Source organism: Lathamus discolor, chromosome 5 (assembly GCF_037157495.1).
Source record: "Lathamus discolor isolate bLatDis1 chromosome 5, bLatDis1.hap1, whole genome shotgun sequence".
NCBI classification, from domain to species: Eukaryota; Metazoa; Chordata; class Aves; order Psittaciformes; family Psittacidae; genus Lathamus; species Lathamus discolor.
Genome location: NC_088888.1, coordinates 46,600,966 through 46,620,407, shown reverse-complemented (window position 1 = coordinate 46,620,407; position 19,442 = coordinate 46,600,966). Strand labels below are relative to the sequence as shown.

Sequence of the window (19,442 nt, the reverse complement as noted above, 5' to 3'; positions counted from 1 at the left end):
CTAATGCTGCCATAACACCTCAATGCTCTCTCCATTAACTGGCTATTATGCACAGACCACAGAATACCAGGAGTTCACTAGAAGAAAAATATATGCTTTCTTGTTGTCTATACTAGCTAATTGCAACAAAATCAACACTGCAGCGTCTGCTTGAAACAGCCATTACATTTGAGCTGCACTAGATGGATGCACAAAACAAACATTACTTCAGTAAGAAGGTAAAACATACAGTATTTCATACAGCTGATACAAAGCTTCTGAAATTAAGTAACTCAACAATGGCATTATAAGAAAATTCCACCCCAATAACTAAAATGATTTATTATATTCACTGACTGCTCTACTGAATGACAGTACAAAACAAAGCCAATGAACGCAAATATCAGAATACAAAAACTCTATTCCTAATTATCAAAAGAATAAAAACCCCTAAATTAAATATGGGGAAATCTAATTAGTTATTCTAAAACTAATAATGCCTGATACAGATGCTGACTTCACTGGATTGTCAACCTACCAACTCTGTACTAGGCTGTTGATTAAAATGATGCAAGATATAAAACAAACAAACTAAAAAATCTGTTATACTTCATACGTAATCCAAATATTATACATTTGCCTGAACTCAGTCTATCTCTTTCTAAAAAGATACAAAACAAGACATTATATATATACATCCTGTCTTGCTTGTAACAGTAGGCCATCACAGCAATGGCTGTATTGCTGCCTCTGCTCTTTCTCCCTGTGTCCATACTGTAATGTATTTCTCTCATACAAGAAGCTCTATAATGCTGGTGCCGCTGGTCAAAGTGAATATGGAAAGTCTACTAGGATTATCTCCGAGAAGGATGAGTAACCAACTCATAATGTTCCCAGCATGAGCATTTCAGTGCATGCATAAAACTGCAAAGCCGTAACAGAGCATAAGGAAATGTTATACATCATTCCAAACACGTTAAATATACTTGTAAGTAACTACAACATGGACGGTGAATGGATAAATGTGTCACCACAGTAATCTTGAAAAAAGCAAGTCCCCAAAGATGATTATCATACAGGAACAAATAATTTCACAAATTAATGTACCTGACAGATTTGCAGTGTGTCAGTATCTTCCAAGTATTCCCCACAACATCACTCCTACAGTAACCCATCAAAAATCTATCATTCAGAACAGGAGTAAACTACATTGTACTGATGGGTAACCACTAAAACCTTAAAACAAATATTCCACCCTTTCCTGTCCATCCCTACTGGACACAAAGTCCTTAAGCAACTAAACCCCAAAAGGTCCTAAGCAAACATAGTATTTAAAGGGGATGCTAACAAACCTTATTTTCTTCCCCTTGCTCTCAAGAATGATCAAAGTATAGAATTAAGTCTTAGGAGCTCTCTAAAACTTCTTTCCTGTTTCCATCCATGTAGACAGAGGCATTCTACCCTCGGTACTGCAAGACAGCTATGAATTGTCTGCTATGCCTATCAGGTCCATTTAATTATCTTGCATATACTAATTTTTTTGTTATTTCTACCAGATATCAAGTAGGTAGGAGACAGTATTAACAAGATTCATAGATTTCCCCATCCCCCTTCAGGGAACAATATCCATAAAACAATATCATCTCCAATCCGTCAGATTTCTTTTTAGCTTCTTAACTACAATTATCATCTGAAGCAAAGTACTTTCTGAAGTCTTGTAACAGATGCAAGCAAAAAAGGCTGGTGAGCTAATACTATCATCTCATGTCTTATGTTGACTACAGCTTGAGAAGCTAAAGCTCACATCCAAAAAACAAGTTACATTGATGTATCAGTTGACTGAAACCAGTAATGTGGAATGTTTTAGAAATGCAACTCCCATGCTTTAGTTTGCACTTACATGTTTACAAATTTTCACTTCAGATGAAGAAATCCATCTCACAGAGAGCAATATGAACAGTGAAAGCAAGCAAGACACTGCAAGATTCTAGACAGATGTACTAGAGCAATGCAGAGCTGCACGGATCTGATTACAGACAATATCTGCTGCTAGGCAGTCAGTCTCCCACTGGGCTGGAGAGCACATACACAGGGATGTTCTACAATAAAAGTGTTTGTTTCTTAAATAGAGCCTTACAAATGTTGCAGGATTATTCCCTCGCAATGCTTCAACATTTTAACTTATCGAAATTCTTAAGCAGAGCATAGCAAGGCACTTACAGTTTCATAACAATGCCCCATGCAATGTGTTCTGTGATTCTTGGATCTGTTGCTCTCCTTGCAAAAGCCAAAAGCCAAAGTACAAAGCCACTCTACGGATTGACAGCAAATGCCCTTTATTGCTGCTTCTCAGAACTATACACATAGCAGCCAGAGCTCTATCAGGCTAAATGCAAACCCCAAACCTATCTCCTGAAAGGCCACGTGCAATTGCAAAGGAAATCAGCATACAAGCAGGTCATCCACTCTGTTCAACATATGTTATTGTTTTATTTGCTCTGTAGAAGAGCTACAAATAACTGACACTATCAATTTTCCAAAGAAGCTTCTATAATTACATTGGTATGCCCTATTGAAACACTATCAGGTTTCTCATAGCAGCCTTCAATGATTCAGACTGCTAGCCCTGTTCTTCCCACAAAATTATTAATACTAAGAGAGCAGCATCATTCCTCAATAGAAAAACTCATATGTGACTGGCAGAATTATCATTATCAATGGTAATCCAACAGCTTTATGACATCTCTAGAAAAATAAATTTTTATAGCAAAAGTAGCAGTACATTCAGTACTTATATACAGTAAGGCAGGATTGCTTCTACAAGATCTTTCTCACCAATTACAATGCCTTGAATGCACACATTGAAGTCTTTTTAGCAACCCTGTAAGACAGGTAAGTTACAATCTCTGTCATAACAGATGAAGAAACTAAAGGTACAGGCCTGCAGCACAAGCAAACCGCCCCTATGACCCACTCCAATTTGCCTTCCTAGATCTGGTTGTCCACTGCTGGATGTCGTTCTGACATCTCCTTAGGCAAACTCAGTTTCTTAAAACATAAAAAAACAAATATTAAAAAGGCAGGGAGTGTTCTGTGGTCTTCTGGATCAACTCAAGGGTCAGATGAGTGCTGGAGCTGAAGCAAAGGAGCAGGCAGGACCCACAAGACTTCGGTGCAGGGAGACCTCTTAGAAACAAGAAAGATGCTAGACCAGCTCAGCTGCATCATGGAACTTCCCCATGAGAGAGCTGGAGCACCCTCCTTAATACTGAAGGACAAGAATGCACCAAAATAAGAGTGAAGAATTTACCATTAATGGCTTCCAGTCTGTGCCACGATCCTATTCACTCATCTGACGTTTTTCTGTCCATTTCAATCTTGCTTCAACACTTAACCTGTTTTGGGTTCACAGGAAAAGCCATAACCAACACTCCACTTTTTGTTTGATAGTATTTGACAATATCCATCAACATTTGGTGAAACATATCTTGTATCAAAACACCTCAGCAGTTCACTGCAGATGGACAGATACACAGGCCAGGTTAATTCAAAAAGATTTATAGTAACCACAAAGAGTTACTATCTCAAATCATCAAGCAAGGAAACTTGATTTTAATATACAGTTTTAATTTGATTTTGCATTTCTATTCCTTTTCTGAAAGAAAGCTTGCTATGAGATAATCTTAAATTGATGTTGATTTGCAAGTAAATATAGCTTATACCTCGTATTTGATATTTCATTTTGCTAACTTTAATGCTATAATACATTCACATTGGAGCAATTACATAATTTAAACACATTTATTCAGATCAGTGATTTTCATACTTGATGTTAAGAATGATAAACAGCCCTTCTCATTTTCTGGACCAAATGCTCTCCAAGCTATCATATATGCGCAAGTGACACAAAGTACATGCATACGGAACATTGCAAGTACACAAGATACCCTGAACAGTTACAAGACCCAGCTTAGAACAGAAGTCCTACTGCCAATAGGCAACTCCATGTCACCAATGTTGCTGGGTATAGCAAATAAAAAGCTGCAATATTTTGCAGTATTACATTTTAGCATTATCTTCCAAACTCACAAGTGTATCAAGTTAGTTTCAAAGGAACCTGGAATTCCACTTATATATCTCCCAAGTTTTGCAAGATTAGAGAAAGTTACTGATAAAACTACACTAGATATTTTGGATTTATATGCTTCTGCTAATCACATTTGCGTTGAAAAAGAAATTTGTTGGGGTGTTTTTAATAAAAAGAATCATTACCTTTGGCTAGTGAACTGAGCTGACTTTCTGGATTTGGCATCACTACATCAACAGCGAGCTGATCTCAGCATCACATTTCATTTTTTTTTACATTTTGTAAGAGAAAAACAACCCTTTTCAGTTTCTCCTTGTAAAAAAATAGTTGACATTAACTATACTGAAATGAACACACAATTTTCCATCTATGCCTACTGAAGAAAATCTGTTCCAAGCTGATCTGCTCCTTCAGCAAACTGAATCCAATTATTTACCCAGCAATTTCCCTCATTTCAGTGATCTGATGTACTTTAAAACTTCAGCAAAAAATATTCAAGCACTATGTACTCACATTACCTATTAGCAAAGCTATTTTATTTAAATTTGACAACTTATTTAAAGGCTAAATTTACTACAATAGACTTAGACAAAAAGCTCCACTTAAAAATAGTATCTTTTTATATCCATTTTTAGCTACATGTAAATGCTCGCTAGCATATTGTAGTAAAAAAAGACTTTTGACTATTGTATTGTAAGAAAGGCTTCTCCTCCACTATGGACCCATATCTGCACTCCCATCATATCACAAAAAGGTCCCGAATCTCAGTTTCAAAGGTGACACTGAAGATAAAACCAAGCTAAAAAGCCAAATTCTAAAATAAATTGCATGAGGTAGAGGCACACATTCTCTTCTAATCTTTCAGCAGGGGACTGGTGATAGTCTCTACCAGGTACAGCAACAGAAGACACGCCAAACAGTCACAGCCAGACTTCAACATATTTTGTCTAGTTTTATTTCTTCAAAACTTCATGATTAGATACAAGTTTTCATACTTTGAATCTCAACATACACAAGATTTCAGACAGATTCAATATGGCATGAACAATGCATATATCAAATTCATAATACAGAAGCTATGCAGAAATTAGTATTTCTACTTCCCTTCATTCCAAGCCATCTATATATGTACACATGAGAAGAAAAATGATCATTACTGTTTGCCAAACCCTGCAGTGTCATACGGGAGCAGCAGGTCAATCTTTAGAAGAGTGCTTAAACCTGACCAGTGCCTGGTCTCCTCCCTTCCAGCTGACAGCAGGTCATGACAAACATTATCCCCATCATGCAACGACAGAGCTGGAAGGAATTCTTCTAAGAGAAAAACAGAAACATAAGGAGCAAGTTTCTTTCTGGGAAGATGGGGTGAATTAAGGTCATATTGAGAACAGGCAGGAGGTGCAAAAAGGGCACTGGATTAAAACGTGGAATTCACGCAGTTTTATTTTGAAGCCATAGTGCTACAGCTTTTGGGCAAAAGGCCCAAATCAGACTTTGGGCATGGTATCAGCTTCCTGGACTGAGTAAAACAGGCCAAGAGCACGTACATACATACTACAGAGCATCATCTGCCATCTAGTACAAGGCATGTTTAATTAGCTTAGTAGGGATAGAGAGTTTGGGGGAGAAGGGTGGGAGAATCTGCGTCCTTCAGTCTAGCAACAGCATACCTGAAACACACTTAGAAAAAGCTCAACCCTGAAAACAAACCCAAAGTTATTTATGCTTTTATTAGCATGACAATTAAATGCTAAAATATTTGACATGAGAAATGACATGTTCATAAAATCCACTATACAAGACAGTCCTGTCTCAATATATTTCACACTAAATTCACATAAGGATATAGGAGTGTGCTGCTATAAAAACAATCAGCAATTACATTAAACAGACAAAATGCTGATGACAAAGATAGGATGACAGTGATTCTTTTCATGCTATTCCCATAAAGACGCAACTGACAGAAGTACACAATAGGCATTTGCCTTAAAAAAAATAAAAATAAAAATTAATACAGATTGCAAACTCCTGAGAGAAGAGAGAGTACTATCCTCATGCTAGATTCTTTCCGGACATTGTTTGCTAGTACTGTAATCACATCCCCTGACTGGGGCTGGGGCAATAGGACATGACACACAAAATCACCTCTTTGACAACCCGTACGCCTGTCTCAGCCCAAAACCTGTATATAATACCAGTACCTTTGTTTCATTTTTGTTTCTGCATGACACAAACATGCACCAAAAACCAGCAATGGAAAGCAGAAAGCAACCTTTCCAGCTGATCAAGGCCTAGGTTCAGCAAAATATGTCTTGACATGCTCAAGCTATGAACACACTGTGATACCCTGCTGACTGTGGGTATAACCACAAAGAGTCAAGGCATTTGACTGAAGGATATTACGACACAATCAATTTCTATAATACTCAGGATCTAACAAGCCACTGACAATAAACATTTCTAGCTGAGAAAGCAAGCTGCTGTGTGGCAGCATTTTCAGGCTTTCCACTGACATCATGCTAAGAAAGAGGTAATTGTCCCAAGGCAGATTTCGACTTACCACCAGCATGAGGGAGTGTCTTGTTTATAATCAGACTCACCAGTAAGGATTTCAGAATTGAGAGGACAAGAAAAAAACCCCAAACCAACCAAAACACAAAAGCACAGACTAAATAAACCTACTTAAAGAAAATCTAAGCTTTTGCCCACTTTGTTGGTAAATACTAGAAAAAATCTACAGAAACTACTCCACGTGAATAAGTGCTAGGGAAAATACAATCTGAAGTATCACATTTCTTAAGCCTTTAATCATTCACACAGTGGAGAGTATGGGACATCTAACATCAATTCTGAAATCCCTAGTATAAGAAGAGAGATTACGACTTTCCCAGCAGTGACTTTATATCATTTTTTGTCTGAATAGTCTTTTGACCACAGTTCTGGACCTGAAATTTTCCAAAACAGTGAACAAAAAGGTCTTTGGCTCTCAGCTCTCAGCAAGCATGCTGCAAAGTGCACCAGATATCCTAATGCTGCCAAACAAGCTGTGTACTTCCGTGAGTTTTATTTATTTATTTATTTATATGGAAACCAGCACCTCCCACAACTTTTCCCTCCCTATTACCACTTATTCATACTTTGAGATAATCTACAAGAAAAGCTTGAAAAAGAAGGCTTGAATATCATGGTACACACCACATAACAAACATCAGAGTCTGGAGAGCAGAAACCTTAACAGGTTCTCTTTGAGCAACTATGTATGGTATCAATCACATAGCCACAGGAACTTGTCCTGAAAGAAAGCTCAAAACTGCAGAGAAACATGACAGCATTATCATCTTTTGACAAATGTAAATCCCTGAGAGATCTCTGAATTTACTCAGCTAGTCAAAGAAGGCAAGTAAACCTCCGAAGACAGAGAATAAGTCTCTCAAAAAATAGAAAGGAAAAAGACAGGTAAACTAGAACATTACATATAGAGGTGGCAAGCAGCTCAAGGTGAGACCTCCAGGAAGCCTCACAGCATAACCTGAGAAACCTAGAGAAGAAAATTAACATGAAAGAATGCAATTTTGTTTATCACATCTTTCATGGCATTTTTCATTTGTTCAGCTAAATTTCTGAACAAACATCTGCAACAGAACACTGATAAGCCTCCAAACAAAAAGCAAGGACCCTCTTGACTTTTCTTCCCGCTCTCTGTGACCTAAGGAATTTTGTATTTGCCTCTTTGCCTTGAAGTATAACTCTCCTCTTCACAAGGTCTCTACCTATACCTAGATGCAAGAAGAGAACAGCCCTGTTAACAGTTGATTTCATGAGAGAACCAGCTTCATACCTGTATTATGAAATTAAGTCTTACTTCTTCTGAAAAGAACAGTGCTTTAGTTTGATGAAAGCACCCAACTTCACATATAATGCAAAGACGGTGCTGCGCAGAAGTTTAGGCTACATGACTTTAATGTTTAATTCTCATCTCTAACAAATCTATGACATGGATAAATTGTATTTTCCATATTGTACGCCACACTGTTCAAACATAAATCTGGGGCATAGTAGCTAAGTATTAAAGAAAGTTATTATGGGGATTAGCAGTCTGTTTTCCAGAAACAATCCCAAACAGGTAGGATGAGACTTTTCAACAAGAGTACCCCTGTTTTATTCATACTGCTTCAGTAAACACAGACATTGCCACAAGATAGTGAAAATGAAAAATCCCACAAGCTAACTCAAAGATATGTGGCCGAAAACCACCGCTATGGATAAAGCTGAATAGTCTACAGATGTATTTTCTATTACACAGGGGAAAAAATGCACCAAGCTGCTGAATCAACCTTTTTGTCACAAATGTACCCTTACCAATGAAGGAGATACAGACTTGTCGCCGCTAACTCCCAAAACTCTCAACACAACAGATTTTAATTTAGCAACACTGTGGACTCTTCGTGTGATTCACTGTCTGCTACAAACAAGTGGAAGAATCTTTCAGCTACAAGAGTGCTTTATGTGGATATGTCTGAATATGTGCCCTACACAGATACCTCATCCAGACATGCCCTTTAGCCAACCTTATTATGTTAAAGTAGCATTGCTTTGCACCATTGCTGTGTCTGATGGTTTACAGATATCAAGTGATAAGCCAAGAGCTCACAATCTCAAGAATCAACAAGAAAACAAGGAAATAATGAGTCACACAATATTTATAGCTTAGCCCTTCTTTCTGCAACTTTTTCAGTTTAACCTTTCCCTAGCCTAGTCATCTTCACTTGAGTGAACATCTGACTCATTTTCAACTGCATGATTATTTAACATGACCCTGAACTTTGAACCTTTTATCTGGTGTCCTAGAAGTACTCTAGTAGCCTCAGTGATCCTAGGAAAAGTAGGAAAATAGTATTATTCCCAGTACACTGGATAAAACACAATCATCTCAATACAGAAGCTCACGACAGAACTGAGAGAGAAGTACAGGAGCTCTGACTCCCAGTTTGCTGCTGTACTCATCAAGTACTGCACATCAAAAATAAAATTCAAATGTAACTGTTAACTTAGACTGACACAGTTTCATTTAAAAATCAAAACCAGCACTGCAACAGAACACTCATCTACATGGGATTGCAGCTGCTTTTTAAGATGTTGCATTTATATGGCAGCAACCTCCCACAGCCTACTTCATCTTTCTAACCACAAGACCCTGCTAGAGTAAACACCAAACAAGCAGAGGCAGAACTTTGAACACACCACGAATTACTAGAATACCTTAGGTTATCTGACAGGTAAGCAGGGCTTCCCTTACACAATGATTCTGAAATCTGATCCAGAGAACTCATTCATTTACCTATTAGGGAGGCCTGGAAAAGATGCCAAAATTCATTAGGATTTCTTAAATGAAGGTAAAACTCCAGATCATTAAGTGAAAATAGGACACAACACTTTTCTAAATGTAGATTTTGCTGTGCAGCCAAGTATGTCTGCATGCAATTGTTATTTACTTTAAAGTTGGGGTGATTCTCCAGATAGTTTAGATCAGCTACCATAATGAAGTGCTTTAGAACGAAACAAAGACAAAAACAACAACAAAAGAAAAACCCAAGATTTATTTTCTGACTATATTTGCTATGATGATGTAGAGGCAAAAAGAGAGCAGTAACAAAACAGAGTCTCGCCTCACATACTACAAAATTGCAAAATTTTAAATTTCAATTAATGCAAAGACAATAACAGTATCAGCCAGGAAATACAGTCACAACTCTTAACCAGAAATATGAGACGAAACTGTGCTAAAAGTTGTAAAAACAACACCCTCCCCCCCCACCCCACCCCCCCAAAAAAATAAACCACCCCCAAAAAACAGCCTAATCAAGGACACAAACTCAAAGAAATCACGTATTCTTTAGCACACTCTCCAGCACTCTCCATTCAACCCGCATTACCTCAGGCCTATTCTTATCAATAGTATTATCAGCCCACACATGGAGAGGTACACCCAAAAATGCCATTTGGGGCAATCAAAAGAGTAACAGAACTGAGCACTGTCAGCATTTAGAGATCCTTCATTCAATGCTTCCACACTAGTCCCGTCAGTGAAGAAGACAACAACCTAAACTTCTTAAGATACTCAAAGGGAGAGAAGTTATGCTAAGAGCTTGAGCAAGTATTAAGCTCAGAAAGCAATGAGCTCTTAGTCTATACACAAACAAAGCAAAGCAGAAGTAAACAGAAGTGAAAACAGTTGCACATCAGTACGGAAACTCAGTCATCAGCCACGTTATTTGTCAAAACTGTGACAACGCAGCTGGAGGCGAATCATCATGATCCAAGTCCTCATGACACATCCGTCCCACTATACCTTCCTTAACCAAAAATGGACAACTAGTAGCAGATCTACTCCTGGAGACACTACAAAAAAACATTTTATCATTTGCTATGCAGAGCTCATTTGATTGTCTTAGATTTTTTTCATTCTCTGCCCAACATAAAGCAAATGCTGGACATTTGTTGATTTTTGTCCTCATCTTTGGACAACAAAGGACACAAATTCAAATCCAAACTAGGGAAAAAAGTTTCCCAGTATTTCTGGAGTCTCAATGAGCAATGTTATGTTAAAATCAGCAAAAGCTCATTCTGGCACCACAGCACTAGACAATTGAAACACAAGTATTTTCTCTCCAAACCAACTAGAAGCTTCCTCACACCAGAAGTATTCAAACCAAACTCCAAAGGGGGAAGGGAGAGACTGAATTAAATGACTACCCAGCCTTTGGAATATAATCTCTCTATGACAGTGACAAAAGACTTTCTTGCCACATCTTGTGAAAATAGGACACTATCTTTTATGAAATCTTTTGGCATTACAGGTCATTCAGCCCAGAACAACCACTATTCAGGTCATCTGCTCTCTGCATGAGTAATGACTGCAAACCCCACCAACACAGAACTGAAAATGAAACTGTATTATAAGAATTTTCCATATAATCATCTTCCTCATCTCCCAAGCTATATCATTCCCTAATCAAGTGGTCTCTCATTTAAACCCTTGGAAGAAAGAGACGTTTCAAATTCCTCAATTAATAACAAGAAGTACTTAACCCGGAAATACAAGGGAGGGTCTAAAACTATACAGGCATACTCTTCGCACTAGTATTGAGCTCAAATTATACTTTCTTACACAGTATACTTTCCTCAGTCTTACTAAAGGTCCAGTGAACAGACTTTAGAATTCAAAAACTCTCTTTGCAAGACTGGGAAATAACAGATTTTGGTATTAAGACCTATTCCCTAGGGTTATTCTACTGGTATAAAGGAAGAGAGAAGGTCTTCTCAGCAGGCTGGCAAAATCTGCAAGGAATCCATCTCTGAAAGGTCTGTAACTCAGAGGAAAAGGACTTAAACACTTAATCCTACGATTTCCGTTTGCTCTTAATAGAAGCCTGTTGCTGCACTAAACTTTTTATTGTTGAAACAGACTAATTATTGCTCATCATAGTCTATTACAATTCATAACAGGGCTTGCTATAGGTATCTTTAGAAGAACCATGTCCCTCTCATATTTTTAATCATTTTTTTTTTAAATCTTCATCTCCACTTCGGAAGAGCTGCAAATGGTTCCAAATCATGTACCTGTACCATGAGCTAATTTAATTTTATCCCTTCATCATTCATGCAAGATAGCAGATTTTCACTGCATAGTTTCCCATACAATCACAGAATTGTAGAATCAACCAGGCTGGAAAAGACCTTTAAGATCATCAAGTCCAACCATTACCCCAGGACTGCCAAAACCACCACTAAGCCAAGTCACTGAGGGCGTCATCTCAACGTTTTTTGAACACTTCCAGGGACAGTGATTCCACCACTTCCCTGGGCCACCTGTTCCAATGCCTGATCACCTTTTGGTGAAGAAATTTTTCCTAATACCCAGACTAAACCTCCCCTGGCGCAGCTTGAGACACATCATTATGAGATTAAAATGTGTTTATTTAAATCTCTCTCCTACAATTCAACCGCTTTCATTGCTTTATCTAATTAAATTCACTAAGAGTTACCAGACAATGGGAGCTGTAGCCCCATTTTCTGATCTGACAAATTTAAAATAAATAAATTATACATGTACACACTGCCATAAAGGATCCTTTGCCTTAGGCATCAAGCATCCTTAAGGAACTGCTATCAAACCCTAACACATGACAGGCACAAGGAGGAATCCAAGCCAGGGAAAATTCCATATCAAATTGGAAAAATGCTTAGCAGTCTCCAGAGCAATCCAAGTCTGGAAAGGCAAATCAAACACATTTAATTAATATCACCATTTCTTTATAGATGAAATGAAAGTTCAAGTATTGACCATGGGAAAGAGCCATTTCATTGACACACTGTTCTCTTTCCATATCATTCCTGAATGTCTTATGGGTTTTTATGGATGAGCATACGATAAATAGGTGGCTAATACCTGTCCTGTGCTACTTAACTTCAGAAACTTCACACCAAAATCGCAATTAAAACTTTCCCCAATCTAATAAACAATCACAAGCTTGGCAATTAACTTTTCAAAAGCAAGCTTTTTACACTCACAATGTTTTTACAGATAAAATTCATACACAGATAGGAACACCACAGTCTTTATAAAAAGATACACTGCTAAGAGCAAAACTGGCTATAAGTGGTTCTCAAGTTTCATTTTGAGAGAAACAGCACAAACAAGCTGGACGTTACTAGAAGTGAGAAGATTTTATGAACAGCTCTTTTTTTATATTTCTCAGTAAATAAGAGTCTGCACACAAGACCTGATATTCCATACGTACACATAAAGTTCTCAACTTTATCCAGAGAAGTTTCATATCAAATTTTACAAATTAAAACAGGGGTGTACATCATGCAAAATTACAGGAGTGGAGTATTGTAACTTTTAAGCTGGCAACAGTCTAACTAAAAACAGACACTTCCTGTGTTATAGGATGATACTGCGGATGCTAAGGCTACTAAGGGTTCAAAAAGACTGCACAAATTCATCATAACCCAAATGATTAAATACCAAATCATCTGCCCTCAGGCCCCTAAACTGCATCCTGCTAGAAACCAGTAACACTGCCCTTCAGACACTCAGCTATTTGCATGTCCTATGATACTCTTCCCTAGGCATATCATTCAATGTTAAAAACAAGATACTGATGTAGAAACAGCTCTGGTCTGAGCTGACACACCATTCTTAGGTCCCTATTTTTGTGCCTGGGAAAAAGGAAGGTAAACTATCTAAAGCTGGTTCAACACCTACACTCTTCAATTCCCTCATTTCCAAACACTATGTAGGGCACTTGTATGGCAGCCAAGATATTTATATAGTAACAGTTCTTAATATACTTACATCACTCATAAGAGCTGGGGAAGACACCACAAATATATAACTTTTCCTCCTTTTCCTGTAGCTGAATTCACTCCCCCTTTCGAGTTCTGTTTAGTACTTTAAATAGCTTTATGAGTAACATTTTTGGTATTTTCATACAACATCAACTATTATCCACAGCCTATGTTATCTTCAAGACAGGATTTGCATTAGTCGATCTCCTTTTCGTGTATTTTATCCAGATTTTACAGAGGTAGCTCTTTTGGGGTTTATTTTTTAGTTATTCTAGAACTGAAAGAATTTCCTAGAAGTCATTCTACCATTCCATTAGAATAGGGAGACCTGTTCTTTATCAGGCACAGGCAGCAATAACATTGCAAGTAATGCCTGGATGCCTGACAGACCAGAGTTTTCACTGTACTAGACACTGAACCCAAAACATAACAAAACTGAGAGCACTCTGTTCCTCTCCCAGTTTAAGAATTCTGTTTGCTATGGTGTTTCTCCAAACTAAAGAGCCTCCTGCAGACTGTGATCCATCATAATCACAGTGGGCAGACAACCTTTTTCACAATGACTTTATTTGCTACTTATCTTCAAAAAACTGCTCTTCTATCATATTTGTAATACATATGCAGAAAGAGTCTTTTCTTTCATATTGTGTCAAACATTTATGGGTCCTGCCTGTGTTTTTTGGCTGCTTAAATGTTGCCAGATACCATTGGTAAAGTATTTGCAGTAACTTTCTTTAAATGGCTGTGTGAATGGGTTTGGCCTTCTTCCAAATTTTACCTTGCAAATATTACTCAAACTAGTGAAATGAAAAATATGAAGATTGTATTTAGGAATCAGTTTAGCTGCAGGATTTGCTTCACCAAATACTTAGTGAGAAGAATGTCTTCAAACAAGAGGAATCTATCGCACCACATGCAAAAAGCAGCAGAAGAACTGACAGAATGGATTGATATTAGTACTGAGAAATGCTAGATCTTTATATTCTAATGGAAGAGTTAATCTTCAGGTACATGCCTGACAAAGAGTACTTTGCACCAGACAAGGACGTTGGATACTATTCAAACCTAAGGTACTCACAAAGTGTATGGCTGGCTCTGCCAGCTCTGAAACTATGCAGAAGGCAACAAACACAAATTAATCAGGACCTCCACACTACAAAAAGAGCCCAGCTTTCCAATGGGAGGCTCTCCAGACCAGCTTTAATATAATCAAGGATATGATGTGCAGGTGAATAATACTAAGATCTTTCATGGGTATTACCACAAAGTGAGAACTATTATAGACCATTTCAAAGATACCGAAGCTTTAAGTACTGTAAAATGATGTAGAGGAAGGCATTATTTTAAAATAACACAACACAGAAATAATGGATCAAATACAAAAGTATGTGTCAAAACATGAGTCACACAAAAACAATGAGGACAGAAATAGGCAAGACAACTTTTTCTTGAAACTGGCCATCTCAGAACATTTCCTCTTGGACCATTTTTCCAAATCATCTGAATCTACACCAATCTAACTGAAGTATACAGAGAGTCAACTGAAATCACTGACTATACCTGTAAGACTGCTGGCAAGCATTTTGTTACAGTAGCTAAGCCTTCATCCTCTTTAATAAAAGGTTTACAACTTAGATCTAAATTATATGAACTCATGTCTCAGGACAGCATTACAATATCTAGGAATACAGTTCCTATTCTATTTGGTATATAGTATACTATACAGTTCCCAAATTGTAATTCTTCCATTGTCCATCTTTCATACATTTTCTAACTTTCATGTTACCCCTAAATGACAATGCTTTAATGTGCTGTCTTAGAATAAATAAATGGCTTTCTGTCCTATTTTGGAAAATACCAACACATTAGAAGATCTCAAGGCACAAACTAAACTACTAAAATGAGTGACAATTATCTGTGCACCTCAATTGATAGAGGTAGCCAGAAAACAACAATTTAAGGATGTGTACTTCATGCACCTCTAGCATCAGAGGTTTGTTCGGCTACCAGATGCATTACAAAAATGTGACACCGAAGGAATGCGAGATTCTGTACCATTTCTAACAGCTCTGCAAGATGGAAATGAATGAAAACCAGACAGATATGAGAATACTGGCCATGTAACTCACTCATTCACTTGCACACACTTCTATTTTTTCCTGACAGATACCAAGAGACATTATGTACAAGCTCTCTTAGCAGTCAAGCCCTGGTAACTGAACTGGAGACGTGTGCCACGTTACTACTTTGATCACCTTAAACACTGTCCTGAATCATTCTCTAACTCATAAATGAATTTGGTTAAGCCTTCAGCAAGGTCTGACACTAAGAAAAGTCAGTTCTACTTAAAGTACTGGCTTAGATTACAACATTGGTATGGGAGGTACAGTATGAAATGACCTCAAGCACCATCAAGTGAAATAAAAATGCTACAACATAAAATTGCACACACACAAAAGTGTGTGTGTGTGTGTGGGGGGGGTGTTTAAATTGTAAGATATTTAAATAAAAAGTCTGATTTTATTGGTAGACCTTATAGATTTTCTTACACAGATCACAGGCAGATAATCATCGCTTTATGAGCACTAGATAAGATAACAATAATTGCCCTTAGATAAGAAGAAAATAATTACACTGAATTCTTTTGTAAGGTGCTTTGAGACCTACTAATGAAAAGTACTGCTTAAAAGCTGTGTACTATAGATATGCTTAATCATTACATAAAACAAGTACAACTTTTTCTAGAGTCTAGTTATAAACAAAACTTTTTATTTGAAAGTTCAGCTGAACCAATCATTTTTTTTATGACAAACATGATTCAGTGACCTAAGGGAAGTTGCACTACAACAGCTTCCTTGGTGTAAGCTTACAATAGACCCACGGAAATGTATTCATCCCTTACTGAAGAAAATGGATTGAGTAATCTGAACTGTCCATCATGAGCTCAGTATAGTTCAACTTGTGCAGGGCTTTTATAGAATAATGAGATATGTTGAGGGTTCTAGAATAAACATCTGTTGGTTAGGTGACAGCAAATTCCACAGTCCATTGTCAGAAGCAGTGATGTGATGTACAAAAAAAATACCCCAGCATCTTTCCATGACAGTCATTCACAAGTTATAGTTGTCAGCTTTCTAAGCTATTTTTAATCTTATAAATATCTATCTATATACACACACACCAACCCACTACCTCCTTTCAGCCCCCAAGAAGCTGATAATGACCTTCTTATAAAACTCCATTGGAAGTGTGTGGGGATATGCTGGTTTTGAAATAGCTCTACTTCACTTGACATTCACATTGCCTGTGAAAAATGAGGCCCACTCATGCAAATGTTACTTATAAGAGCAATCAGGTTAGGAGCTCTTGGCATGAAGCTGTTTCTCGAATTAGGATTGCAAGATCAAGTGATAGTTATCATCCCTAGGGAACGCCATGATTTTGCCATTATGGAAAAAAAAATAAATCTATGATGGTATTACTGAAATAATTTTATCAGAAACTTGATGTAATGAGAAATCTGTTCTATTAACAAACCTCATCCTTTTATACAAGTTAACTCTTTAAGCTTAAATAGAAATAGCTGAATGTTAGTGGTTCATATTCATATAATCATCCTCAAAGCTGTCAGTATTATATTACTGTAAAACATTTACTCTTTTGACTAAGTACTTACTACATTGCATTTTATTAAACAGTTATTTTGGGGTTTAAGACTTAAATTTCACAAATGATTAGTAAAAACAGACCTTAAAGAACAATTTTACTATTTACAGCTCCAATATGTGTAGAAAATACCCACTGCAAATACCCTTTACCTATTTAAAACACAATATGTTACTCATGAACCAGTAATTCTTGGCAAGGCAAATTTCATCCTGGCAAAATGAAATTACCTATGACAACAATTACATTTTTTAAGGAGGCAAAGAAAAGAACGTTTCCTTTAAGATGCCTTTGTCTTCTTTTTTTTTTTTTTTTTTTTAACATATATATCTAAGGCATGGAAGAAAAAGGGCTCTTAAATACTAAACCATCACATTTGACTCAGGAAGTCCCCTAACCTCAAATTGCTGGAGGCCTGGCTGCTTTCCCAAAGCTTCACAGCATGCTCACCCTGTTGTTATGGTGTTTCCTAAGCATCTGCTATGTACTGCTTGCAAAAACAGGAATCCAGACTCGACGGATCTTTGATCTGACCCCATACAGCTGTTTTAATTGCATGCTTTAATGCTTCAGTCAAATTCAAGTACTGTATTGTTAACCGATTCCTACACGTTTTGGGAGAAACCTTCAGGAAGCCAAGGTGCTCGAACATGCTCGCACGCAGACATTTACTGACTGCATGACGTGAACACACAACACAAAAGAATGAGAAGTAGTTGCACTCGCTGGGCAAATTTTACCACATCGCCGGGGACATTTCCTGACCGTCTGCTCCGTATCCCCCCACCCCGACAAAGGCGGGGCCGTGGGGGGGATGTAATAAAAAAAAGGGGGTGGGGGGGAAGAAAATAACACTAAAAAATCGCAGCGCTACAGGCAGTGCCGGCGAGTCACAGGTGATGCTGGAGCCAAGGCCATACATACATACATACATACACACACACGCCGCCGCCCGGCTCCCGGAGCTGCAGGTACAAGGGAAGGAGAGGGGCGATGGGGTGGAGGCAGGAACGGCGCCGGGGCTCATCCCGGCCGGTGTCCGTTAGGGGTAACTGCCACAGCGCGGACGCAGCACACACCGGAGGCGCACGTCGCGGCGGCACCCGGGAGCCCCGAACCTCCCGCACAGCGGCCTAGCAGGTGCCCAAAGGAACCGAAGCCAAACTAGTCCCGGACCATCCCGGCCCCGGCGGCGCTCCCACCCTGCGGCCCTTCCACCGCTGCCCGCACTCACCTCGGCGCGGCGGCGGAGCGGGCGGCGGCCACTCGCACCCCACACACACACACGCGCGCGCGCGCACCCCGGGCTCGCTCCCGCGCGCCTCCCCCTCCCGCTGTCCCGGACCCGTCTCTCACCGCTACCGGATCAGCAGAGCAGCAGCGGCGGCGACGGCGGCGGCGGCAGCTGGGCCCGACTCCCCCGCCACGTGACCCCCGCCACGTGACCACCACACTTCCCCGGCCCGGCTCCGCCCCCGCTCTCTCTCCCGCAGCGCCGGGCGCCACCGGGCACCGGAGGTGGGGGTGGTGTATGGTGAGCCACGGACTCTCGGCGCCCCGGCGCCCCCTGCAAGGCCGGGGCCTGTTCGTGGGGTCCGGCCAGCGCCATGACACTGTAACGCGACGAGATAACGGCTCGCTTGGCAAGGGGAAAGAGCCGGGGGGGGACCAAGGCTACTGCCGCCACCCTGTCCCCCCTCAGCCCCTCAACTCCCTTACCTTCCTCGGAGGAGGAAATCGCGGGGCGCGTTAGAGACAGCCACGGCTGTACGTGGCAGGGAGCGTTACTTGATAACAAAGCGCTTAGAGCTGGCTCGTCCCTCCTACCTTCAGAGCTCACACGGAAGGAAGAAAGAGTTGGTGCACTAAGTCCCACCACACACCCCTCCCAACAAAACCATGGTATTCCCGCATTTCTACTTCCATGGAAAGCTACAGCTAGTGAAAATCGTGTTGACCATGTGAAGCGTAACTTCTGCTCCCAGAGAATAATGCTTACAAATAACACGTCAAGGGGGTGTCTTACGGGAGAGAACACCTCTATCCTCAAACTTGGCAGTTCAGGATAGAAACCAGAGATAACCAACACTACAAGACCTAGGGGAGACCCAGCTAAAAGGGATTTGCATGGTAAACAAACTCTGAAGCTGTATTCTGGTACTTCTGTACTGCATTCAGTGCACATTCCTTAAGAAAGGAGCAACAAAATGCCTAAACACAGAAAGTGTGAAGCGCTTAGCAGTTTAAGGGAACCAGGAGCAAACTGTAACTATCACCTCTAAAAAAACCACCTAGAGCACAGTATATGGGGAGCCAGAAGTGAAAAGGCCCAATCCCATGGGGATTTAGTAATCCA

The 19,442-nt window shown here is 39.3% G+C and overlaps 1 protein-coding gene across 13 annotated transcripts in view; it reads right to left on the bottom strand.

The window, feature by feature from the left end:
• TULP4 (TUB like protein 4) overlaps window positions 1-18,933 on the bottom strand; it is a 155,714-nt gene extending 136,781 nt beyond the window's left edge. For 8 of the 13 annotated variants that reach the window (XR_010613089.1, XR_010613091.1, XR_010613090.1 and 5 more), the window contains exon 1: window positions 18,443-18,524. The gene's annotated coding sequence lies outside the window, so the exon portion shown is untranslated. Of the gene's footprint in view, window positions 1-18,320; window positions 18,393-18,442; window positions 18,525-18,805 lie in introns of those variants that run through there. The other 5 variants (XM_065680641.1, XM_065680642.1, XM_065680646.1 and 2 more) reach the window with 4 other exon arrangements.
• Between the last annotated feature and the right edge of the window lie 509 nt (window positions 18,934-19,442).